This window comes from Bos taurus, chromosome 14, assembly GCF_002263795.3.
Source record: "Bos taurus isolate L1 Dominette 01449 registration number 42190680 breed Hereford chromosome 14, ARS-UCD2.0, whole genome shotgun sequence".
Lineage (NCBI taxonomy): Eukaryota > Metazoa > Chordata > Mammalia > Artiodactyla > Bovidae > Bos > Bos taurus.
The window spans coordinates 32,312,669-32,334,129 of record NC_037341.1 but is presented as its reverse complement, the minus strand read 5'-3'; the positions used below and the strand labels follow the sequence as shown (position 1 = coordinate 32,334,129).

General features: G+C 38.1%; 1 long non-coding RNA gene across 1 annotated transcript in view; it reads right to left on the bottom strand.

Moving 5' to 3' along the window:
- The window catches only part of LOC132342159 (uncharacterized), a 56,535-nt gene extending 36,712 nt beyond the window's left edge, over positions 1-19,823 (bottom strand). The window contains exon 1 of the long non-coding RNA XR_009490407.1: positions 19,473-19,823. This is a non-coding gene — a long non-coding RNA (uncharacterized lncRNA). The remainder of the gene's footprint in view (positions 1-19,472) is intronic.
- Between the last annotated feature and the right edge of the window lie 1,638 nt (positions 19,824-21,461).

Genomic DNA, 21,461 nt, shown 5'->3' with positions numbered 1-21,461 from the left:
AAAAAAAAGATTTGTTTGAGGTTCCTGCCAGTTTGAATAAATAGAATTTTATTAACCAGAAACCCTTAAATATTAATGTATGTGAACAATCTTCAAAAGTTTTTTTTTTTTTAAGTTTCGTAATGAAAAGGAAACAATGTTATACTTGACCAAGTATGCATGAAGGGATGTAGATTGATCCAGTATGTATGTCATGGACTTTTTGGTTTGATGCAAAAATGTTTTTATTCTTGTTAATTCTTGTACTGGAACCTTTGGGTCAAAGGTTCTAATTTAATGAAAATGCATGATAGTTAGTGAATCTTCTTTGGGTGTTATGCATTCTAATAGATGGCAGTGAACTTTTCACAGTATTAGTAGCTATATGAATGTAATTTTGTATGAATTTCAGGTAAAATAGTTACTAAGAAATATCTAAATTTCATCCTGAGCCAGATGACTGGATTTGATTTTACCCCTCATTGCTTTAGCCAGTTGAGATCTCATATTTGGGGAGAAATAAAACTTGAATTATCTCACTAAAAAGAATATGATTACTAGCAGTAACAATCTGAATTATTTCATATTTGAATTGACTTCATGTGTTTTTACATCTGACATTCTAAAGATCAGTAACAATTTTTAAAACCTTGAAATAGTTTCAGTTCAGTTGCTCAGTCGTGTCTGACTCTTTGAGACCCCATGGACTATAGCATGCCAGGCTTCCCTATCTATCACAAACTCCCAGAGATTGCTCAAACTCATGTCCATCCAGTTGGTGATGCCATCCAACCATCTCATCCTCTGTCATCCCCTTTTCCTCCTGCCTTCAATCTTTCCCAGCATCAGGGTCTTTTCCAATGAGTCAGTTCTTCACATCAGGTGGCCAAAGTATTGGAGTTTCAGCTTCAGCATCAGTCCTTCCAATGAATATTCAGGACTGATTTCCTTTAGGATGGACTGGTTTGATCTCCTTGAAGTCCAAGGGACTCTCAAGAGTCTTCTCCAACACTACAGTTAAAAAGCATCAATTCTTTGTCCCTCAGCTTTCTTTATAGTCCAACTCTCACATCCATATATGACTACTGGAAAAACCATAGCTTTGACTAGACGGACCTTTGTTGGCAAAGTAATGTCTCTGCTTTTTAATATGCTGTCTAGGTTTGTCATAGCTTTTCTTCCAAGGGGCAAATGTCTTTTAATTTCATGGCTGCAGCTGCCATCTGCAATGATTTTAGAGCCCAAGAAAAGAAAGTCTGTCACTGTTTCCATTGTTTCTCCAACTATTTTCCATGAAGTGATGAATCTGCATGCTATGATCTTAGTTTTTTGAATGCTGAAATACTTTAGTAAAGTTTATATATTAGTCCAAAGATAAAATTAACATGCTCTGCCCTTAATGGAAAATTTCTGTAGAATTACAGCTGAGGAGTGAGGTAATGAGCTGGAAAATGCAGGTTGAAGTATCAGAACCAAATTTCTATCAAATTGAAGTCCGTGTAACTATACTTTTATTTATTGACACCCAGCTCCTTCCAAAAGCATTTGAAGTTGGTCCAAGTAAATAACATCTTCACCTTCTAAAAGGCATCCACTTTACAACCTCTTGAACTCAATAAATCTGAGAAGAGTAATAAATTTAGAAGCAAAATACATTCCAGGCCTGAGTTCACCAAATTAAAGTAGTTTTGCCTGGCAAGAATGCATGTACTCATGAAAGCAAACTATTTAAAATTTGATTAAAAAAAAAAAAGATTCAGTAGTACCATCACCATGAAATGGAAACACAGATTTTGAACCTCAGATGATCTTTCTTCCATAAATGCCAAAGTTTCTCTTCATTTCAGTCACATCATCTTTAGCGGGTTGCATTTCTTGTGGAAAGAAGCCCAAGTTTACACTCAGTAGCCATGAACATGGCCACATTCATTTTGCAAAAATGAGCTGGCTGTGCCAGGAAAGAAGCTCCATAAAAATAAGACAATGAGCTAGCCTTCCACCACAGTGCTCTCCCATGAAGAAGAGAGGAAAATGCTCTCCCAGCATTTCCTCTATATTTAAGTAGCATATTCCTTTGAGAAGCCAGTGAAAGCTATGGACATATCCCCAGGAGAGGAATAAAGGCAGACATATCCATCCAAATACAATTCTTAATGATTTGAAGGCAGTCATGAAACCCTTACATCTCCTTCCCCCAGAACCTAGTGGCTCCTGTGGTCACCTGCTGTGCTCACCAGCTCTTCCCCTTTCTTCTTTTTCTCTTTTGAGCCCTTAGCACTCCCCTGCCACATTTAGCTTTGTCCTAACAGTTGTCTTTGATGTTTTTCTTAGCTCTATCAGTGCAATAGCAGGCCAACTTTAGTATACAAACTGCATTTGGTGTGTGTGTGGGGAAGGGGGCAACATTTATCACATGCCAAGCACTGTACTGTGGGCTTCCCAGGCGGCTCAGTGGTAAAGAATCCGCCTGTCAGTGCAGAAGATGCAGGAGACTTGGGTTCAATCCTTGGGTCAGAAAATCCCCTGAAGGAGGAAATGGCAACCCACTCCATTAATCTTGCCTGGGAAGTTCCCAGGGACAGAGGAGCCTGTTGGGCTAAGCCAAAGGGGCCACAAAGAGTCAGACATGACTGAGCAACAGAGCACACAGCATGCAAAGCCCCGTATTAAATTCTCAAAAGTATCACACAAAATATGAATTGTAGTTTTCTATATTTGACTGCCTAGATAACTATAGAGAGGTATAGTAACATCTCCAAATCACATGTCTGGATTGGAACACATGTCTATTTGATTCTCAACTTTCCCTCTTAAATTTCTGTTTTCTGAGCACATGAATCTATATTGTGGTGCTCAGGAGGTACTCTAGTCTTCTGGGAAATAAGGTCTTTCTACTTTTTCTACTACTACTACTACTACTACGTCGCCTCAGTCGTGTCCAACTCTGTGCGACCCCATAAACGGCAGCCCACCAGGCTCCGCCATCCCTGGGATTCTCCAACAAGAACACTGGAGTGGGTTGCCATTTCCTTCTCCAATGCATGAAAGTGAAAAGTGAAAGTGAAGTCGCTCAGTCGTGTCCGACTCTTCGTGACCCCATGGACTGCGGCCTACCAGGCTCCTCTGTCTATGGGATTTTCCAGGCAAGAGTACTGGAGTGGGGTGCCATTGCCTTCTCCGCTACTTTTTCTACTTAGATCTTTCCAGAAATTAACCCTGCTGTCTGCTGCCAGGTACCCCAGAAGAAGACTGACTCCCCTTCCCCCCACCACCCACCCCCATCAAGACGACCACTTCATGCACATCTGTAGAAACCCAGGGTCTTATGGACCTCCATGACAGGCCAGTTCTGTACTAGCTCCTTGTAAATGAATCAAAACTCATCTTTAGGGGTTAACATAAAGATCAAATATCCCCACTTTTCTTAGATTTACAAATTCAATCCTATGAGTTTTTTTAGTAAATATTCAGTTCAGTTGCTCAGTCATGTCTGACTCTTTGTGACCCCATGAATTGCAGCATGCCAGGCCTCCCTGTCCATCACCTACTCCTGGAGTTCACTCAAACTCACGTCCATTGAGTCAGTGATGCCATCCAGCCATCTCATCCTTTGTCGTCCCCTTCTCCTCCTGCCCCCAATCCCTCCCAGCATATTAGCTAAGCAAATATTTTCAGATGCCATTGCTTTTCAAGCAACTTTCTTGACACTACTATTTGTTATATTATTTTTTAAAAAGCTATCTTATAAATTGTTACTGAAGCATTAGCAAGCCCTCTTCTGAAGACCCAGGTTGAAGACTGGGTTCTTGATTATTTCTTGTTTCATGTAGTTTCCTCATAGTATCCCAGTTCATTTGTATTTTAAAATTTGCTTACTTATTCTGTTCATTCTTATTCCTTAAGCAAGAATATCTGATCTATCATTTATTAATATCCCAAGTTCAATTTTTAAAAATTAACATCTAGTCCCATAGTGCATGTTTTTGGTCACTAGCAACTAACATAACTGTTCATGCTCTGATCACATAGTAAACACACACCATCTACAACGGAATTCTTCTGTATTCCCTGTAGCACCTAGTATAGGGCTGAGCATGTAGCAAGGTTCTGGAACTGAGTTGAAATTAATGCATGCTTTATCACATATCATGTACTATTCTGGAAATTTTAAAAGAAGGTATTATTTTAGGTGATGTCTCATTTTCCAAGTGAAATGCATTATAAAGTCACATATATAGTAACACATGAAAATATTTTTAAAGTAACTGAATGCAATGGAATCTCAAAGAACCAAAAAGGTTAAATTACATTTGTCAAAGAAGCAATCATCATAAATTGTTCCATTTAATCTGTTACCTCTTATTAAAGAATAGATCATACACACATGGTTGCTTAAGAATAAAAACAAATAAGCAATAAAAGACTATTGAAAAAGAAACATCTAACTAGATTAGGTGGTTTAACCACAAATGTCCCAGATATGAGAAAATCACCAAAAGCCTTAACAATATGGTGGGGTTTTTCAAAGTCACATGGCCATGATTCTTCTCACTGCATATAACAAATGTTTTATTGAATGTTACAGAGGTGACTCTTCTACCTTTCTCCTTGTTTTGAGGCCCTTTTCACCTCTACTTTACCTGGAGATACCTCTGCAATATGTTGCAGTATTTGAAAATCAATAACTGAAAAGACTAATGATTACTCAGTTGTGAAGTTTCCCCCCCACCCCCTCTCTGTGCTCCTCTCTGGAAAGTAGCCAACTCTGCTTGCAAATTACTGAATTGTGCTTGTGCTGACTATTGTGTTCCCAACATAATCATTTGTTTTGGAATTGATTTGAATCAGCACCATGAAATGTTAGCATTAAACTCTATAAACTTTTTGTGGAGCCTACATTCAACTTTAATGCACATAATAGAGGGAAGTTGGCACTGGAACTGAGGACAGTAGCAGAAACCAAAATTAGTGCGTTTAACAGGTGTTCTTCCAGTGAATACATGGAACTACAAGTTCAAAAGTCACGCTCCTGGTAGGTGAATTTTTGTTAATTTTAGCAAGGCTTCATCCTGCTTATTATCCTATTCTCTAAAGTATAAGTAATCCTATCATTGGAAAGTGATGGAGTTTATTTGTTCCTGTGGTTTATTTTTAAGACCTCAGAACCAAAAGGAGAAAATAAGTGAAGAAAACAAAGGGCTAGAATCTGGAGGAAAGCACTTATAAGTAATGTTAGCTACATGGTTTACCTTTGCAAGAATCATTTGACTCTTCCATTCATTAATTTTTCTCTGAAAGTCATCCTTGATGTTTTTCAATTTAGGATAATATAAAGTCATAACATGATATTGTCCTTCATGATCCATATGGTTAACCCTTTCAGTCAAAACTATCAAGATGATATAGACAAAATTTCTTCCATTAAAGCATTCTCATGTGAAAGTGAAAGTGAAGTCGCTCAGTTGTGTCTGACTCTTTGCGACCCCATGGACTGTAGCCCACCAGGCTCCTCTGTCCATGAGATTCTCCAGGCAAGACTACTGGAGTGGGTTGCCATTTCCTTCTCCAGGGGATCTTCCCAAACCAGGTATCGAACCCAGGTCTCCCACATTGCAGGCAGATGCTTTAACCTCTGAGCCACCAGGGAAGCCCTCTTCTCATGTGAAGGGAAGCCATTTTTTCCCAAAGATGGGAACTGAGAGAGTCTGGTAGAGGTAAAACAGTCTGGAATTATTCTTAAATATCTGACATGCTAAATTCAAGATTTAAATATTAGAGTCTTACTTTCTGCATTATACATACACCAAAGTTAAGGGAATCAAACGACTTTCATGACAGGCACAAGCAATTCAACTTATTAATTCTAATTCAGCTTATTACATGGGAATAAAAAGATTAAAAACAATAATCAAAACAGAAATGATAATAGTAATGGAAATTAAATTTACCAAGGGCTTAGGGAACCATGTCTTTCATTAAATACTTAATATGTATAAATAACTATGGACCTTCTAATGTAAGTACTATGTTTATTCTCAGTTTACTAATACAGATTAGTATTTAATCCTTAATTAATTAAATTGAAAGTGGGAGAAGAAGGGGATGACAGAGGATGAGATGGTTGGATGGCATCACCAGCTCAATGGACATGAGTTTGAATAAACTCTGGGAGTTGGTGACGGACAGGGAGGCCTGGAGTGCTACAGTCCATAGGGTCACAAAGAGTCGGACATGACTGAGTGACTGAACTGAACTGAACTGAACTAAGGATTAAAGAACATCATCAAGAACATATAGCCTACAAGCAGCAAAGCAGGGATCTTGATCTCAGAACCAACTAAGCTTGGAGTTCGTTTATTCTGCTTCCCAAACAATGAAAAAAATTAATGATTGATAACCTTATAGCTTTATATAATCTTCTCATTCAGCACCTTCCTTGTGCTTGTCGCTCTGTCAACATTATGTTTATCTAAGTCTAAAGAAAGTAAAATTCCATTTCAAGAATCTGCCACAGAACACAGCAGACTATAGCTATGCAAATATAATGGGAATTCAAAGCATTATCAATAACAGTAAGAGGAGGGCAGTCCTAACAGGATTGGCAAGACTGCAGATTTCAAAACACTAGAATACAGAAAATAAAAGCAGTTACTATAACATGATACTCTTAATCTATTAAAGGAATTTCATTTACAAAATGTATTTTTAACATATTATCAATTTCATTTATAATATGTATTTTCATAGAATGACTACACTAGAAGGTATAATGAAGTAATTAGTTCTTTGCAGAAGTAGGTGGAATCACTATAAAAATAACACTTACAGGAACAGACAGATGATAGTGGGGATTTTTGTTTATCATATTTGTGCGTATGTTCTTTTTTGGCAACTAAACAATCCTAACTGGCATTGCCACCAAGAGACCACCTTCCCCAGATGATAAAAAAATTTGGGGGAAAAAAATTCCCTCTTAATTTATGTGGTAATGCCATTTCTTGAAAATTCAGTACATATTTAATCATAAGCTACTCAAAAACCTTTTGGAGAAGGAAATGACAACCCACTCCAGTATTCTTACCTGGAGAATCCCATGGATGGAGGAGACTTGTGGGCTACAGTCCATGGGGTCACAAAGAGTCAGACACAACTAAAGCCATTTAGCACAAAAACCTTTTCAATCTATCTGTGAAATTGAACTGGGATCTCAACTCCAATAATTATATATAGTTTTTTAAGTGTGTGCTTATGCCGCTAGGGACATAGGAACTAATGTCCAACACAAGGAAATTTGGGGGTTTTCCCACGTGGGGCATCATCTACCCTTCCTAGCATCCGCACACCAGGTATCAATGGTATAGTCAGTTCTGCTATAACATGATATACACACTCCTTTAAAAATACAAATTAAGAGCCACAGAGCTTATGATGGGGAAAATGGGCTAAATTTTGTCATCAACATGTTTAAAACAAGATAGAAACATAATAAAAAAGGGTAGTACAATTTTCTATATGTGAGTGAAAGTCGCTCAGTCTTGTCCAACTCTTTGCAACCCCATGGACTATACAGTCCATCGAATTCTCCAGGCCAGAATACTGGAGTAGGTAGCCTTTCCCTTCTCCAGGGGATCTTCCCAACCCAGGGATCAAACCCAGGTCTCCCACATTGCAGGCAGATTATTTACCAGCTGAGCCACAAGGGAAGCCAAATTTTCTATATATCCAGTGATAATAAATGTATAAAATCTAGGATAAATATGGTATTTTATCTTGCAAAAGACCTGGAGTTTATTTGGGGAAGTGGGCATGGGAAGGGATGCAACTTGAAAGTGATTCTGAGGTACTAGGAGGCAGGTTTTCTGATCTGTAGCATCAGATGCAGAGAGATATGGCTCATTAACCTTCTGGAGATCTCGCTCAGCTTTTAATCCCACGGCATGTTTTTACATTTGAGATTCAGGCCCTTCGGGGTACATGTTTATAACAGATGTCTATTTCATCAAAATTGAAATTTTGATCCAATGTATAACCTTCTTCTTCAATTAAGTTAGGAATTATTGCTTAAAATTCTTTTCCAACTTTCTCATCTGCATCCATAGCTTTGCCTGGCAACTGAAGACGCTGGAAATCATAGTGTTATTGGAAACCTCTAAGCCTGACACTACTAGCACCAAGAGGACAGTTGACAATTTCCATGAGGACCTTCAGGTGTTTCCTTTTTTTGTAAGTACTACTTGGAGTTTTGAAAAGAAAGTGAAAGTGTTAGTTGCTCAGTCGTGTCCAACTCTGTGCGCCACTATGGACTGTAGCCCACCAGGGTCCTCTATTCATGGGTTTCTCCAGGTGATCATACTGGAGTGGGTTGTCATTCCTTTCTTGGAGAATCAAACCCAGGTCTCCTGTCTTGCAGGCAGATTCTTTACCATCTGAGCCACCTTGGAGTTTTGAGCCAGGATGCTTAAAAAGATTTGTGATGTTGAAAAAGTGTTTGGTTTGTGTTGTATCAGTTCAGTTCGGTTGCTCAGTCATGTCCAGCTCTTTTCGACCCCATGGACTGCAGCACACCAGGCCTCCCTGTCCATCACCAATTCCCAGAGTTTACTCAAACCCATGTTCATCAAGTCAGTGATGCCATCCAACCATCTCATCCTCTGTCGTCCCCTTCTCCTCCCTCCTTCAATCTTGCCCAGCAGCAGGGTCTTTTCCAGCGAGTCAGTTCTTTGCATCAGGTGGCCAAAGTACTGGCATTTCAGCATCAACATCAGTCCTTCTGTTGTCCTTTTGCATTTGTGAATATATATTTATAAATGCTAAAGGACAATAAAACATAACTTATGTAGCATAACATACATGGTAAACTGAGGTACTAGTAGATGTTTGAGTGTGTGTGTGTGCTGTGTATTTCCATGCATCTGGTTCATCTTGGTGCAGTTATTTGCATTATCATAATTTTCCCTCATGAAATTTTGCAAAAAAGCAAATGTTAAATTCACCTTATGCTAAAATTATTTCCTAATATACTGATTTTCTTGGAATAAATTTATGGTTTCAAAAGAAGCATTATAGCAGGAGTGACTGTACAGTTCAATCACTGTTACGACAAAAAAAAATCCAACAAATTCTTTTATATGCTCCTCTGGGGATGAGAACCACTGCTGTGGTTCTTCATGATTCTGGTTGGCGAAATGTTACCTCTAAAGTGTCTTTGGCATGTTGACCTCAGTTATTAGGTTAACTCTCAAACACTCATTTTTCTCGTTTTCAGAGCTGCCTACATATACGAGGTTATACTGGAGTAGAGAAATGGGAAACTTAGTTGTGAAAGGCAGGGGAAGCTTATACAATAAAGATGAGCTGGGTCATGAAGAATAAGTGCTCTCCAAGCAGCCTGAGCAAAGGCCCAAAAAAGTGATTTACTGAACAGAGAGAAGCAAGAGTTGAGTTTGGTAGCATGTAGGCTGTATAGAGGGAGTGGCAGGGAAGGACTCAGGGAAATTCTTTGCCATGCTAAGTTTGGACTTCAGTCTCAGGTAGTGGCCAAGCTATAAAGCTTTGTCAGCATAAGGGTAATAGGTCAGAAGTGCAAAGATCAGTAGCAGCAACAGACTGAAGGCTAGTCCTCCAGGCTGATGGGATTGTCTTCCATCTTGAACATCAGAAGATTATCAGAAATACAAAGCATGAATGTCAGCTAAGGCAAGGATGTGTTTATGAAAAAAAATTATGGGGAAAAATAGTGCTACCTTTTGTTAAGTAAGTACTATATGCCAGGCAGTGTCTTGTGTCCTAAACATTAAAAAAAAACCCTCATAACATCTATATGAGTCTGACTGCATGGAATCACATTTTAATCTCTGTTTTACAGATGATGAGAATAAGGCAGCACAGTGTATTTAATCTGCCATTTAGAAATAATCAGCAGGGGCCGCAAAGAATTGACTGAGAGTCTAACACTTCAACTTTTACTGTTTCAGGACAAAATCACTTTCTTAACAAAGTGTGCCTTCCACTCCTTAAACCATTTAATAAAATCTCCTTGTATATGAAATGTTTCCTTATTAATTTTAGTAGGTTTAAGTATATACAGTCAACTACAAATTGGCACTTGCCATCTACAAGGATCAAATAATGTGCTGTTGCAGAGGCTGATCTTCAACACACCTTGAAAGGGGTTCAGGGTGGAAAGCAGAAATGAGGTACTCTGTGCTGGTGGGGGCAGCAACTGGCAAGATAGGTCTTCAGATAGATATTTTCAGGAGCTGATTTTTATGAGCCCAATTCTTGAATCTCCTCATATATAGAAAAGCACTAAAATCCTTCATGGTGACATTTGTTTCTCATGGCTAGCAAAAGCTTCACAAGACTAGCAGAAACCTGGAAAAATATTTGCTCGACTGCATGTATCCCCTCTTCACCAAAATCTCATGTATACTGACCATCCCCCTGCTTCTTTGGAGCAGTTTCTCAAGAGCTATCTGAGGTGCTGTCTCCCAGTCTGCACTCTTGATTTTGCCCCAAGTAAAACTTAACTCACAGCTTTGGCACATGCCCTAACTGCATGGTCAAGACTGGCCCTTGACATCTGTAACGTGGTCTGAGCACAGGGTGGAGGTCACTGAATGCAACATCCTATGAGCAAGTGAAACTAGAGGAAGTGCAAAGGAAAAGGAAAAAAAAAAAGAAAAGATCCAAAGAAACTAGAGGCTGGAGATGTTGAGTACTGGTCCAACCTCTCAAAAGTGATAGAGTGAGAATCACAACAGAAGCCTTGGTAATCCCCACTTCATGCTCTTCTAGTCAATGTCAGAGCCTAAGAGCTAGAGTTACAAGAGACAGCAGTTCAAATCCTGGTAACACCACATCCAAGCTGGGAAACTAGTGAAGAGAGACTTCTGGGATGCTGAGAGGAGCAATAGGTGCTTAATTTTGGACTGTGGTCTTCCCACAGACTGTTGCCCGGTCCTCAGCTCTATGAGGCCTTTGTTCCTCCCAGGGCCTCACACATAGCACTGCCCTTAGAACCTGAATAAAAACTCACTGCTCAGCCGCAGCCTCCCAGCTCCATCCCTCCCAGGTCCCCTCTTCCCAGGAGATCAAGCCCTGAGCCTTTGGAGTGGGAGCACTGACTCCAAGACCCTAGACCACCAGAGAAGTAACCTTAGGGAGTATCAAATAGTGAGAACTCACCCAAAGGAAACCACTTGAATACAAGCCCCAGCATCACCCAACCACCAGTAGCACCCTGTGCAGGACACCTCATCTAAACAACAAACAAAGCAAAAATACAAACCAGATCCTCAGCAGACAAGATTACTACCTCACTCAGCCTTGCCCATCAGAGAAAAATCAAACAAACAAAAACTCAGCACAAATCTCATGCTATATGAAACTTATACAAACCACTGGATCAACCTTAGGAGGGCAGAAACCAAAAGGAAGAAAGAATTCAACCTCCCAAGAAGTCTGGGAAAAGGAGACCTCAAACACAATAAGTTAAAAAATAATAATGAAAAGGCAGAGAAATACTACACAAATGAAGGAAAAACTAGAAACACAGAAGTCCAAATAAATGAAGAGGAAATAGGCAAACTACATGAAAAAGCATTCAGAATAATTCTTGAAAACAAAATGGAGAAAATGTAAGAATCAATTAACAAAGACCTAGAAGAATTAAAGAATAAACATACAGAGACAAACAACACAATTACTGAAATTAAAAATACTCTAGAAGGAATCAATAGCAGAATACCTGAAGCAAAAGAACAACCAGTGAGCTGGAAGATAAAATGGTGAAAATAACTTCTGAAGAGCAGAATAAAGTAAAAAGAATGAAAAGAGCTGAGGACAATCTCAGAGACCTCTGGGACAGTATCAAATTCACCAACACCCAAATTATAGGGGTCCCAGAAGAAGAAGAGAAAAGGAAAGGGTATGAGAAAATTTTTGAAGTGATTATAGTTGAAAATTTCCCCAACATGGAAAAGGAAATAGTCAATCAAGTCTAAGAGGCACAAAGAGTCCTATACAGGATAAAGACAAGGAGAAACACGCCAAGACACATACTAATCAAACTAACAAAGACTAAACACAAATAAAGAATATTAAAAGCAGCAAGGGAGAAGCAATAAGTAGCATACAAGGGAAACTCCATATGCTTAACAGCTGAACTTTCAGCAGAAACTCTGCAGGCCAGAAGGGAATGGCAGGATATATTTAAAGTACTGAAAGGGAAAATTCTACAACCAAGATTACTGTACCTGGCAAGGATCTCATTCAAAATTGATGGAGAAATAAAAAGCTTTTCAGACAAGCAAAAGTTAAGAGAATTCAATACCACCAAACCAGCTTTACAATAAATGTTAAACAGACTTATATAGTCAAGAAATACAACAGAAGGAAAAAAGATTCACAAAATCAATCCCATACAATTAAGAAAATGGCAACAGGAACATATATATATCAATAATTACTTTAAATGTAAATGGATTAAATGCTCCAACCAAAAAACATAGACTGACTGAAGGGATACAAAAATAAGATCCATACATATGCTGTCTACAAGAAACCCACTTCAGACCTCATGACACATATAGACTGAAAGTGAGAGGATGGAAAAATATATTCCATGCAAATGGGAAGCAAAAGAAAGCTGGAGTAGCAATCCTCATATCAGACAAAATAGACCTTAAAATAAAGATTACAAGAAATAATGAAAGACAATACATAATGATCAAGGGATCAATCTAAGAGGAAGACATAACAATTGTAAATATCTATGCACTCAACATTACTTTGCCAACAAAGGTTTGTCTAGTCAAGGCTATGGTTTTTCCTGTGGTCATGTATGGATGTGAGAGTTGGACTGTGAAGAAGACTGAGGGCCGGAGAATTGGTGCTTTTGAACTGTGGTGTTGGAGAAGACTCTTGAGAGTCCCTTGGACTGCAAGGAGATCCAACGAGTCCATTCTGAAGGAGATCAGCCCTTGGATTTCTTTGGAAGGAATGATGCTAAAGTTGAAACTCCAGTACTTTGGCCACCTCATGCGAAGAGTTGACTCATTGGAAAAGACTCTGATGCTGGGAGGGGTTGGGGACAGGAAGAGAAGGGGACGACAGAGGATGAGATGGCTGGATGGCATCACTGACTCGATGGATGTGAGTCTCAGTGAACTCCAGGAGTTGGTGATGGACAGGGAGGCCTGGCGTGCTGCGATTCATGGGGTCGCAAAGAGTTGGACACTACTTAGCGACTGATCTGATCTGATCCGATGCACCCAACATAGGAGCACCTCAATACATAAGACAAACACTAACAGCCATAAAAGGAGAAATTGACAATAACACAATAATAGTAGGAGACTTTAACATCCCACTCACACCAATGGACAGATCATCAAAACAGAAAATTAATAAGGAAACACAGGTCTTAAATGATACATTAGATGAGATGGATCTCACTGATATCTTCAGGACATTCCATCCAAATGCAGAACAATACACCTTCTTCTCAAGTGCACATGGAACATTCTCCAGGATAGTCCACATCTTGGGTCACAAATGAAACCTCAGTAAATTTAAGAAAATTGAAATTGTATCCAGCATCTTCTCCAATAACAATAAAATGCTATGAGACTAGCTATCAAATTACAAGATAAAAACTGTAAGAAACAAAAACACATGGAGATTAAACAACACATTTTTAAATAACCAACAGGTTACTGAAGAAATCAAAAGGGAAATCAAAAAATTTCTAGAAACAAATGACAATGAAAACATGACAACTCAAAACCTACGGGATGCAGCAAAAGCAGTTCTAAGAGGGAAGTTTATAGCAATACCATCCTACCTCAAGAAACAAGAAAAAAACCGAATAGACAACCTAACTTTACACCTAAAACAACTGGAAAAAGAAGAAGAAGAAGAAGAACAACAACAACAACAAAAAACAACCAAAATTAGTTGGAAGGAAAGAAATCATAAAGATATAAGCAGAAATAAATGAAAAAGGAATGAAAGAAAGAATGGTAAGATTAATAAAACTAAAAGCTGGTTCTTTGAGAAGATAAACAAAATTGACAAATTTTAGTCAGATTCATCAAGAAAAAAAAGAGAGAAGAATCAAATCAACAAAATTAGAAATGAAAAAGGAGAGGTTACAGCAGACAATGCAGAAATATAAAGGATGATAAGAGACTATTATGAACAACTATATGGCAGTAAAATGGATAACCTGGAAGAAATGGACAGATTCCTAGAAAAGCTCAATCTTCTAAGACTGAACCAGGAAGAAATAGAAATTATGAACAACCCATTTATAAGCACTGAAATTGAAGCATGATCAAAAATCTCCCCCCAAAACAAAAACCCAGGACCAGATGGCTTCACAGGAGAATTCTATCAAACATTTAGCAAAGAGCTAATGCCTATCCTTCTAAAACTCTTTCAAAAAATTGCAGAGGAAGGAACCCTTCCAAACTCATTCTATGAGGCCACCATCACCCTGACACCAAAACCAAACAACACAAAAAAGAAAACTACAAGCCATACCACTGATGAACATAGATGCAAACATTTTCAACAAAATTTTAGCAAACAGAATTCAGCAACACATCAAAAAGCTCATACACCATGACCAAGTTGGGTTTATTCCTGGAATGCAAGGATTCTTCAATAGATATAAATCAATCAATGTGATACACCATTTTAACAAATTGAAAGATAAAAACCATATCATAATCTCAATAGATGCAGAAAAAGCCTTTGACAAAATTCAGCACCCATTTATGATTAAAACTCTTCAAAAAATGGGCATAGAAGGGACCTACCTCAACATAGTAAAAGGCCATCTATGATAAGCCAACAGTAAACATTATCCTCAATGGTGAAAAACTGAAAGCATTCCCCCTAAGATCAGGAACAAGACAATGGTATCCATGTTCACCACTATTATTCACCATAGTTCTGGGAGTCCTAGCTATAACAATCAGAGAAGAAAAAGAAAGAAAAGGAATCCAGATTGGAAAAGAAGTAGTAAAGCTCTCACTGTTTGCAGATGACAGGATACTGTACACAGAAAACCCTAAAGATAGTATAAGAAAATTACTAGAGCTAATCAGTGAATTTAGCAAAGTTGCAAGATACAAAATCAATACACAGAAATCACTTGCATTTCTATATACTAACAATGAAAAATTAGAAAGAGAAATTACAGAATCAATCCCATTCACCATTGCAACAAAAAGAATTAAATATCTAGGAATAAACCTACCTAAGGAGACAAAAGAATCATACACAGAAAATTGTAAGACACTAATGAAAGAAATCAAAGATGACATAAACAGATGGAGAGAAATTCCATGTTCCTGGGTAGGAAGAATCAATGTTGTGAAAATGACTATACTACCAAAAGCAGTCTACAGATTCAATGCAATCCCTATCAAATTACCAATGGCATTTTTCATAGAACTAGAACAAAAAATTTCACAATTCATATGGAAACACAAAAGATCCCGAATAGCCAAAGCAGTCTTGAGAAAGAATGGAACTGGAGGAATTAACCTTCCTGACTTCAGTTACACTACAAAGCTATAGTCATAAAGACAGTATGGTAGTGGCACAAAAACAGAAATATAGACCAATGAAACAAGATAGAAAGCCCATAAGTAAACCCATGCACCTATGGGTACCTTATTTTTGACAAAGGAGGCAAGAATATACAATGGGCCAAAGACAGCCTCTTCAACAAATGGTGCTGGGAAAACTGAAGAGATACATGTAAAAGAATGAAATTAGAACACTTCCTAACATCATACACAAAGATAAACTCTAAATGGGTTAAAGACCTAAATTTAAGACCAGAAACTATAAAATTCTTACAGGAAGACAGGGAGAACACTCAATGACATAAATTAAAGCAAGATCCTCTATGACCCACCTCCTAGAGTAACAGAAGTAAAAACAAAAGTAAACAATTGGGACCTGATTAAACTTAAAAGCTTTTGCACAGCAAAGAAAATTATAATCAAGGTGAAAAAACAGCCCTCAGAATGGGAGAAAATAATAGCAAATGAAACAATTGACAAAGGATTAATTTCCAAAATATACAAGCTCATGCAACTCAATGCCAGAAAAACAAACAACCCAATAAAAAAAGTGGGAAACAGACCTAAACAGACATTTCTCCAAACACATACAGATGGCTAATAAACACAAGAAAAGATGCTCAACATGGCTCATTATTAGAGAAATTCAAATTAAAGCTACAATGAGATATCACCTCACACCGTTCAGAATGGCCATCATCAAAATGTCTACAAACAATAAATGCTGGAAAGGGTGTGGAGAAAAAGGAATGCTTCTGCATTATTGTTGGGAATGTAAATTGATACAGCCACTATGGACGACGGTATGGAGATTCCTTAAAAAACTAGGAATAAAACCACTGTATAACCCAGCAATCCCACTCCTAGGCATATAACCTGAGGAAACCAAAATTGAAAAAGATACATGTATCCCATTGTTCATTGCAGCACAATTTACAATAGCTAGAACTTGGAAGCAACCTAGATATCCATCAACTGATGAATGGGTAAAGAAGCTGTGGTACATATACACAATGGAATATCACTCAGCCATAAAAAGGAATACGTTTGAGTCAGTTCTGATGAGGTGGATGAACCTAGAACCTATTATACAGAGTAAAATGAGTCAGAAAGAGAAATAAATATCGTATTCTAACATGTATATATAGAATCTAGAAGAATGGTACTGAAGACCTTATTTACAGGGCAGCAATGGAGAGAAACAGACACAGAGAATAGACTTATGGACATGGGGAGAAGGGAGGAGAGGGTGAGACCTATGGAAAGAGTAACATGGAAACTTACATTACCATATGTAAAATAGATAGCCAACAGGAATCTGCTGTATGGCTCAGGAAACCCAAACAGGGGCTCTGTATCAAACTAGAGGAGGGGAAGGGGGAGGGAGATGGGAGGGAAGTTCAAAAGGTAGGGAATATATGTATACCTATGGCTGATTCATGTTGAGGTTTGACAGAAAACAACAAAATTCTGTAAAGCGATTATCCCTCAATAAAAAAAAAAATTAAAAAGAAAAAAAAAGACTCACAACTTTCATGCTGTGCATTTTTTTAGTCAACAATTTATTAAGTAGAATAATTCCAAACCCTTAGAAATGTTAGTTCTTACTGAAAACTAAGAAGTAAGCAACTATGAATTGTTTGTTATATCAGTATTGTTTTCTCAAAGTTTCTAAGAGACCCAAACATCTTTAGTTTTTCTGTAATAAGACAAAAGTAGGTGAATTTAGACTTGTTTAACAATGAATAGTTCAGTATTCTATCTTATTTGGAAATAATCTAGTCATTCTTTGAACTCCCATCATTTAACTTAACCTAGCAAAACTCTGAAGTCTCAAGTTACCAGAAAGATGAGGGGAAACTATTTTTAAGTCGACCTAATAGAAAGCATAATTATTCTTAAAAGTTCACCTAAAAATTCTTCTCATTTACATTTAACTTACTTATGAAAATTCCAACTTACAAAGTTATTTTTCTTGCTGAAAAACTTCGTAGTTATCTTTGGTACAGAGAAAGTACTATAATCTTAACAATTCTAAAGACTTGCCCATATTAATTAAATCAAACTTCAACTAGCTTTCATTTACTAAGGATTAATCCTTGATCTTGGGAACTTGACAAATATCTGGGATACTTTGTATTTGTGAAAATTTTATGTAAGTGCTTATTATTTAAGCCAATTAAATAAACTTCCTTTAAAATTAATTTTGGCAATACCATCTGAAGGTAGAAAAACACCACCTTTATAATGAACATATATAGACATTCATACATATATACAGATAGACACAGACAGAAATATTTTCACTTTAAAATTTTAGTCATGAATCAGGTATAATACACAAGCTACTACTTTATTAAAAAAAAAAACAACTGTTAGAATAAGTCTACTCACTCGATGTGGAGAAGGCTTTTAAGATGTTTATTTGCCCTTGACAAGCAATTTTAAGGAGGCTGTTTGGGAAAGAGTTCTTTTTGCAGTTTGTGTTTAAAAGGGTCTCTTTTCCTTATTTTTTAGTCTTAGGAATTGGAGGTGGCCTGCATAAGAGCTCCCCAAGAGGTCACATGCCTTTTGAAATAAATGGGGGATGTGTGGGGATCAGTGAAAAGGAATGGGTGGGATTTGAATGGTCTCTAATGCTGCATTTCCAGCTTTTCAAAGATCTGTAAGAGATGACATAGTTGATTCACCCTGTTCAATTACCGTTTACACCTGGTTTTCAAAGGGGGCTGGCATTACAGCAGGAGTCATGACGGTTGGTCTTTTGTGAAGGAGGGATCTCAGCACTATATAAAGGAAATTGATATAAAAAGAGCTGTGTAGAGAGTGGGAGGGGCTGAGAGAAGCACAGCAGGCAAACACCATTAGAAGAAGAAAGTAGAGACAGAGGAACATTAGGGGAAAATTTAGTAGTTTCTTTGAGGTTAGTCAGTCCTTGAGACAACTCAGAATTAGCCTTAGATAATTTGGAGTTAGTATCCTGGAGGGAAGCAATTTGGGAATTGCTAACTCACTTTGAGGCCTCAAAATGTCAGTTGAAGTAAATTTCCCATTTGGACTGCCTTGTCTTACATCCTTTTCCTAATTGACTGCCCAGGTAGACTAATTTAGGAATTGACTGTCCAGGGTAGACTAATTTCAGCCAATTTAACTGTAAATCATCCCAGGGAATCATAGTCCAGTGAGATAAATCCTTGCAGGGTGAAGGGCCATAGTTGTGGTAGATAAAACCAGCCAGAGTACTAGAAGGAGGCCGCTGTAGCCTTACCTTAACACAAACTTCCCACTATGCCAAGAGTAATTACTCATCAAGACAAAACAGGAAATAATGCCCAAGAACAGAAGCCAGGAACTAGAAAATAAACTAGAACCTCAGTCAAGGCGGAGACTCGGGTAGATGCTAGGACAAACATGGCAGCTGTCTTGGCTCTCAGGGAGAGAGGGAGCTGTTTAGAAAGGGAAGTGACATCAAGTTGCTTCATCAGTTACCAGGGAAACCAGTAGAGAGGCCCTGCCCCTCACTGCAGTTTTGATAAGCTATTCTGGTGGAGATGTTCTGATCTAAAGACTAGAATAATCAGTAGTGTGGTTCTGGGGGCAAGTATGTGGGAAGGTCAGTCATGTGAGTAGGATGCAAATGAAGCAGGTACTGGTTGAGTAGCGAATAGACAGAGGGCAAGAGTACAGCCATCCATCCTGGTTGGGTGGCCTGATCACACGACTGTAAATAAGAAAAGGGTTTATCTGGGGTCTTAGGAACTGCAATTCAGGAAGCACAGATTCGAGTAGCAAGCAACTCAAACATGCTCCAAGGGAAGTAAAAATGGCAGAGGCTTATAAAGACAACAAAGACATTCCACAGAATTTACAAAGGTTGTTTTGCAGAATTACCATTAGTACTGGCAGGTAGTTAGCTGTGGGCAGCTGATTCGTTGCTAAGCTGCAGTTTCCAGAGAGTGAAGAAAATGAGTTCCAGGTGGGCTGATTGGTTGGCCAAGTCAGATGTTTATGTTGCCTCCAAGTATGATGTAAGTTCTGCTTCCTTAACAACCTTTGGTTCCACTTTAGATCCGTTCACATAAGCAACTCTATTTTATTGTTCAGGGTCCATGGGGTCTCCCCATGTCCTGAACTGCCCCAATATACTCCTAGTTCATGCAAATTAGGGCAACATAATTGTTACTAGCATAACTTTTTCACACTGAAAGGTGTTCCAATTTGGTGGGAAGAAGTCAAATGGAGGTAAACTCGTGTAAGTTTCTTGTACCATTTAGAAACTAGTGCAGGTATTTACTTACATGTAATATGTTAAGGGGACTTCCCTGGTGGCTCATACGGTAAAACAAGGATGCATTTGGAAATGTATACTGCACGTGTGCTCAGTCCTGTCTGACTCTTTGTGATCCCATGGACTGCAGCCTGCCAGACTTCTCTGTCCACGAAATTTTCCAGGCAAGAATACTAAGTGGGTTACCATTTCCTACTCCAGGGGATCTTCTCAATCCAGGAATTGAACCTATGTCTCCCACATTACAGGTGGATTCTTTACTGCTGAGCCACTGGGGAAACCCTTGGAAATGTATATTCAACTACTAAACACACAAAAAGTTAGAACTAGACATTAAAAGAGAAGGAAAAAACATGAGACAGTAAAAAATATTTGATTAATCCAAAATAAGTTAGGAAAGAAGAAATAACATCAAATAAAGAATAGATGGGACTTGTAGAAAACAAATAGCAAGAAGATAGAACTGTATCAGTTATCAATTTATCAGTTATCAATTTAAGTGTAAACAGATTAAACACTCAAAACCAAAAATTACTATATTGGTTAAAAAACAAACAAGATCCAACTATGTACATATACACTTTAAATATAAAGACCCAGATGGGTTAAAAGTACACTCCTCAGTACTGGCACAAGCAATGGGTAAGAAAGAGAACTTGAGAAAATGGTAATGTTCTAGAAAGACAGCTAAGAGGAATGAGAGACAGAGTTTGCTAGGAAAAAAAGAGATTTCCACTTAACCTTGAAGGTCAGTTTTGCTGCTTATAAATTTTCAGAACCCGAGTCTAATAGTAAGCCTATGTCAGAGCCCAGGGCAGGCTGCCCCAAATATGCATCAATGGCATATTTGAATTAATGTCAGTTAAGAAACAGCCAATGTAAAAGGGATATTTTGACCTTCCTCTCTATGTCCTTGAAAGCAGGAAATAAATCTCCCATGTGAAAGGTACCCTCTGGGAACCGGAAGGTAGAAAGACATCCTTATTACCAGATAGGGGATTTAGGGGCCCAGAAGCCTGTACAAAAAAAAAAAAAAACCTCTTACTTCTTTCTTAATTTACTACCCATGCCCAAAGTTTACTTAAATTCCTTACTAATTAATGATGTCAACCTACGTTTCTTTGTCCTGTCAATTCCTCTGAAATTTATTGTTTGTCTAAAAAGTATAAAAGCTGCCTGCTCTGGCCACTTCTTAGGATCCATTTCTATGAGACCTCCTTACACATGAATTAGTGGCTTGATGGTAAATAATGTGCCTGTGATGCAGGAGACCTGGGTTCAATCCCTGGGTTTCGAAGATCCCCTGGAGAAGGGAATGGCTACCCACTCCAATATTCTTGCCTGTAGAATATCCTGAACAGAGGAGCCTGGCAGGGTACAGTCCATGGGGTTGCAAAGTTGGAAACGACTGACTTTCACTTAGTTACATCTGAATTAAATTTCCTTTTCTCCTATTAATCTGTCTTGTATCAATTTTATTATTGATTGAAAGCCACAAAAACTTGAAAAGGAAATTTCTCCCTGACATAGTGAAAATAATTTTGCTAAAAATCCAAGGGCGGAAACTCAGGCTTCTAAATAATATAGAAAAA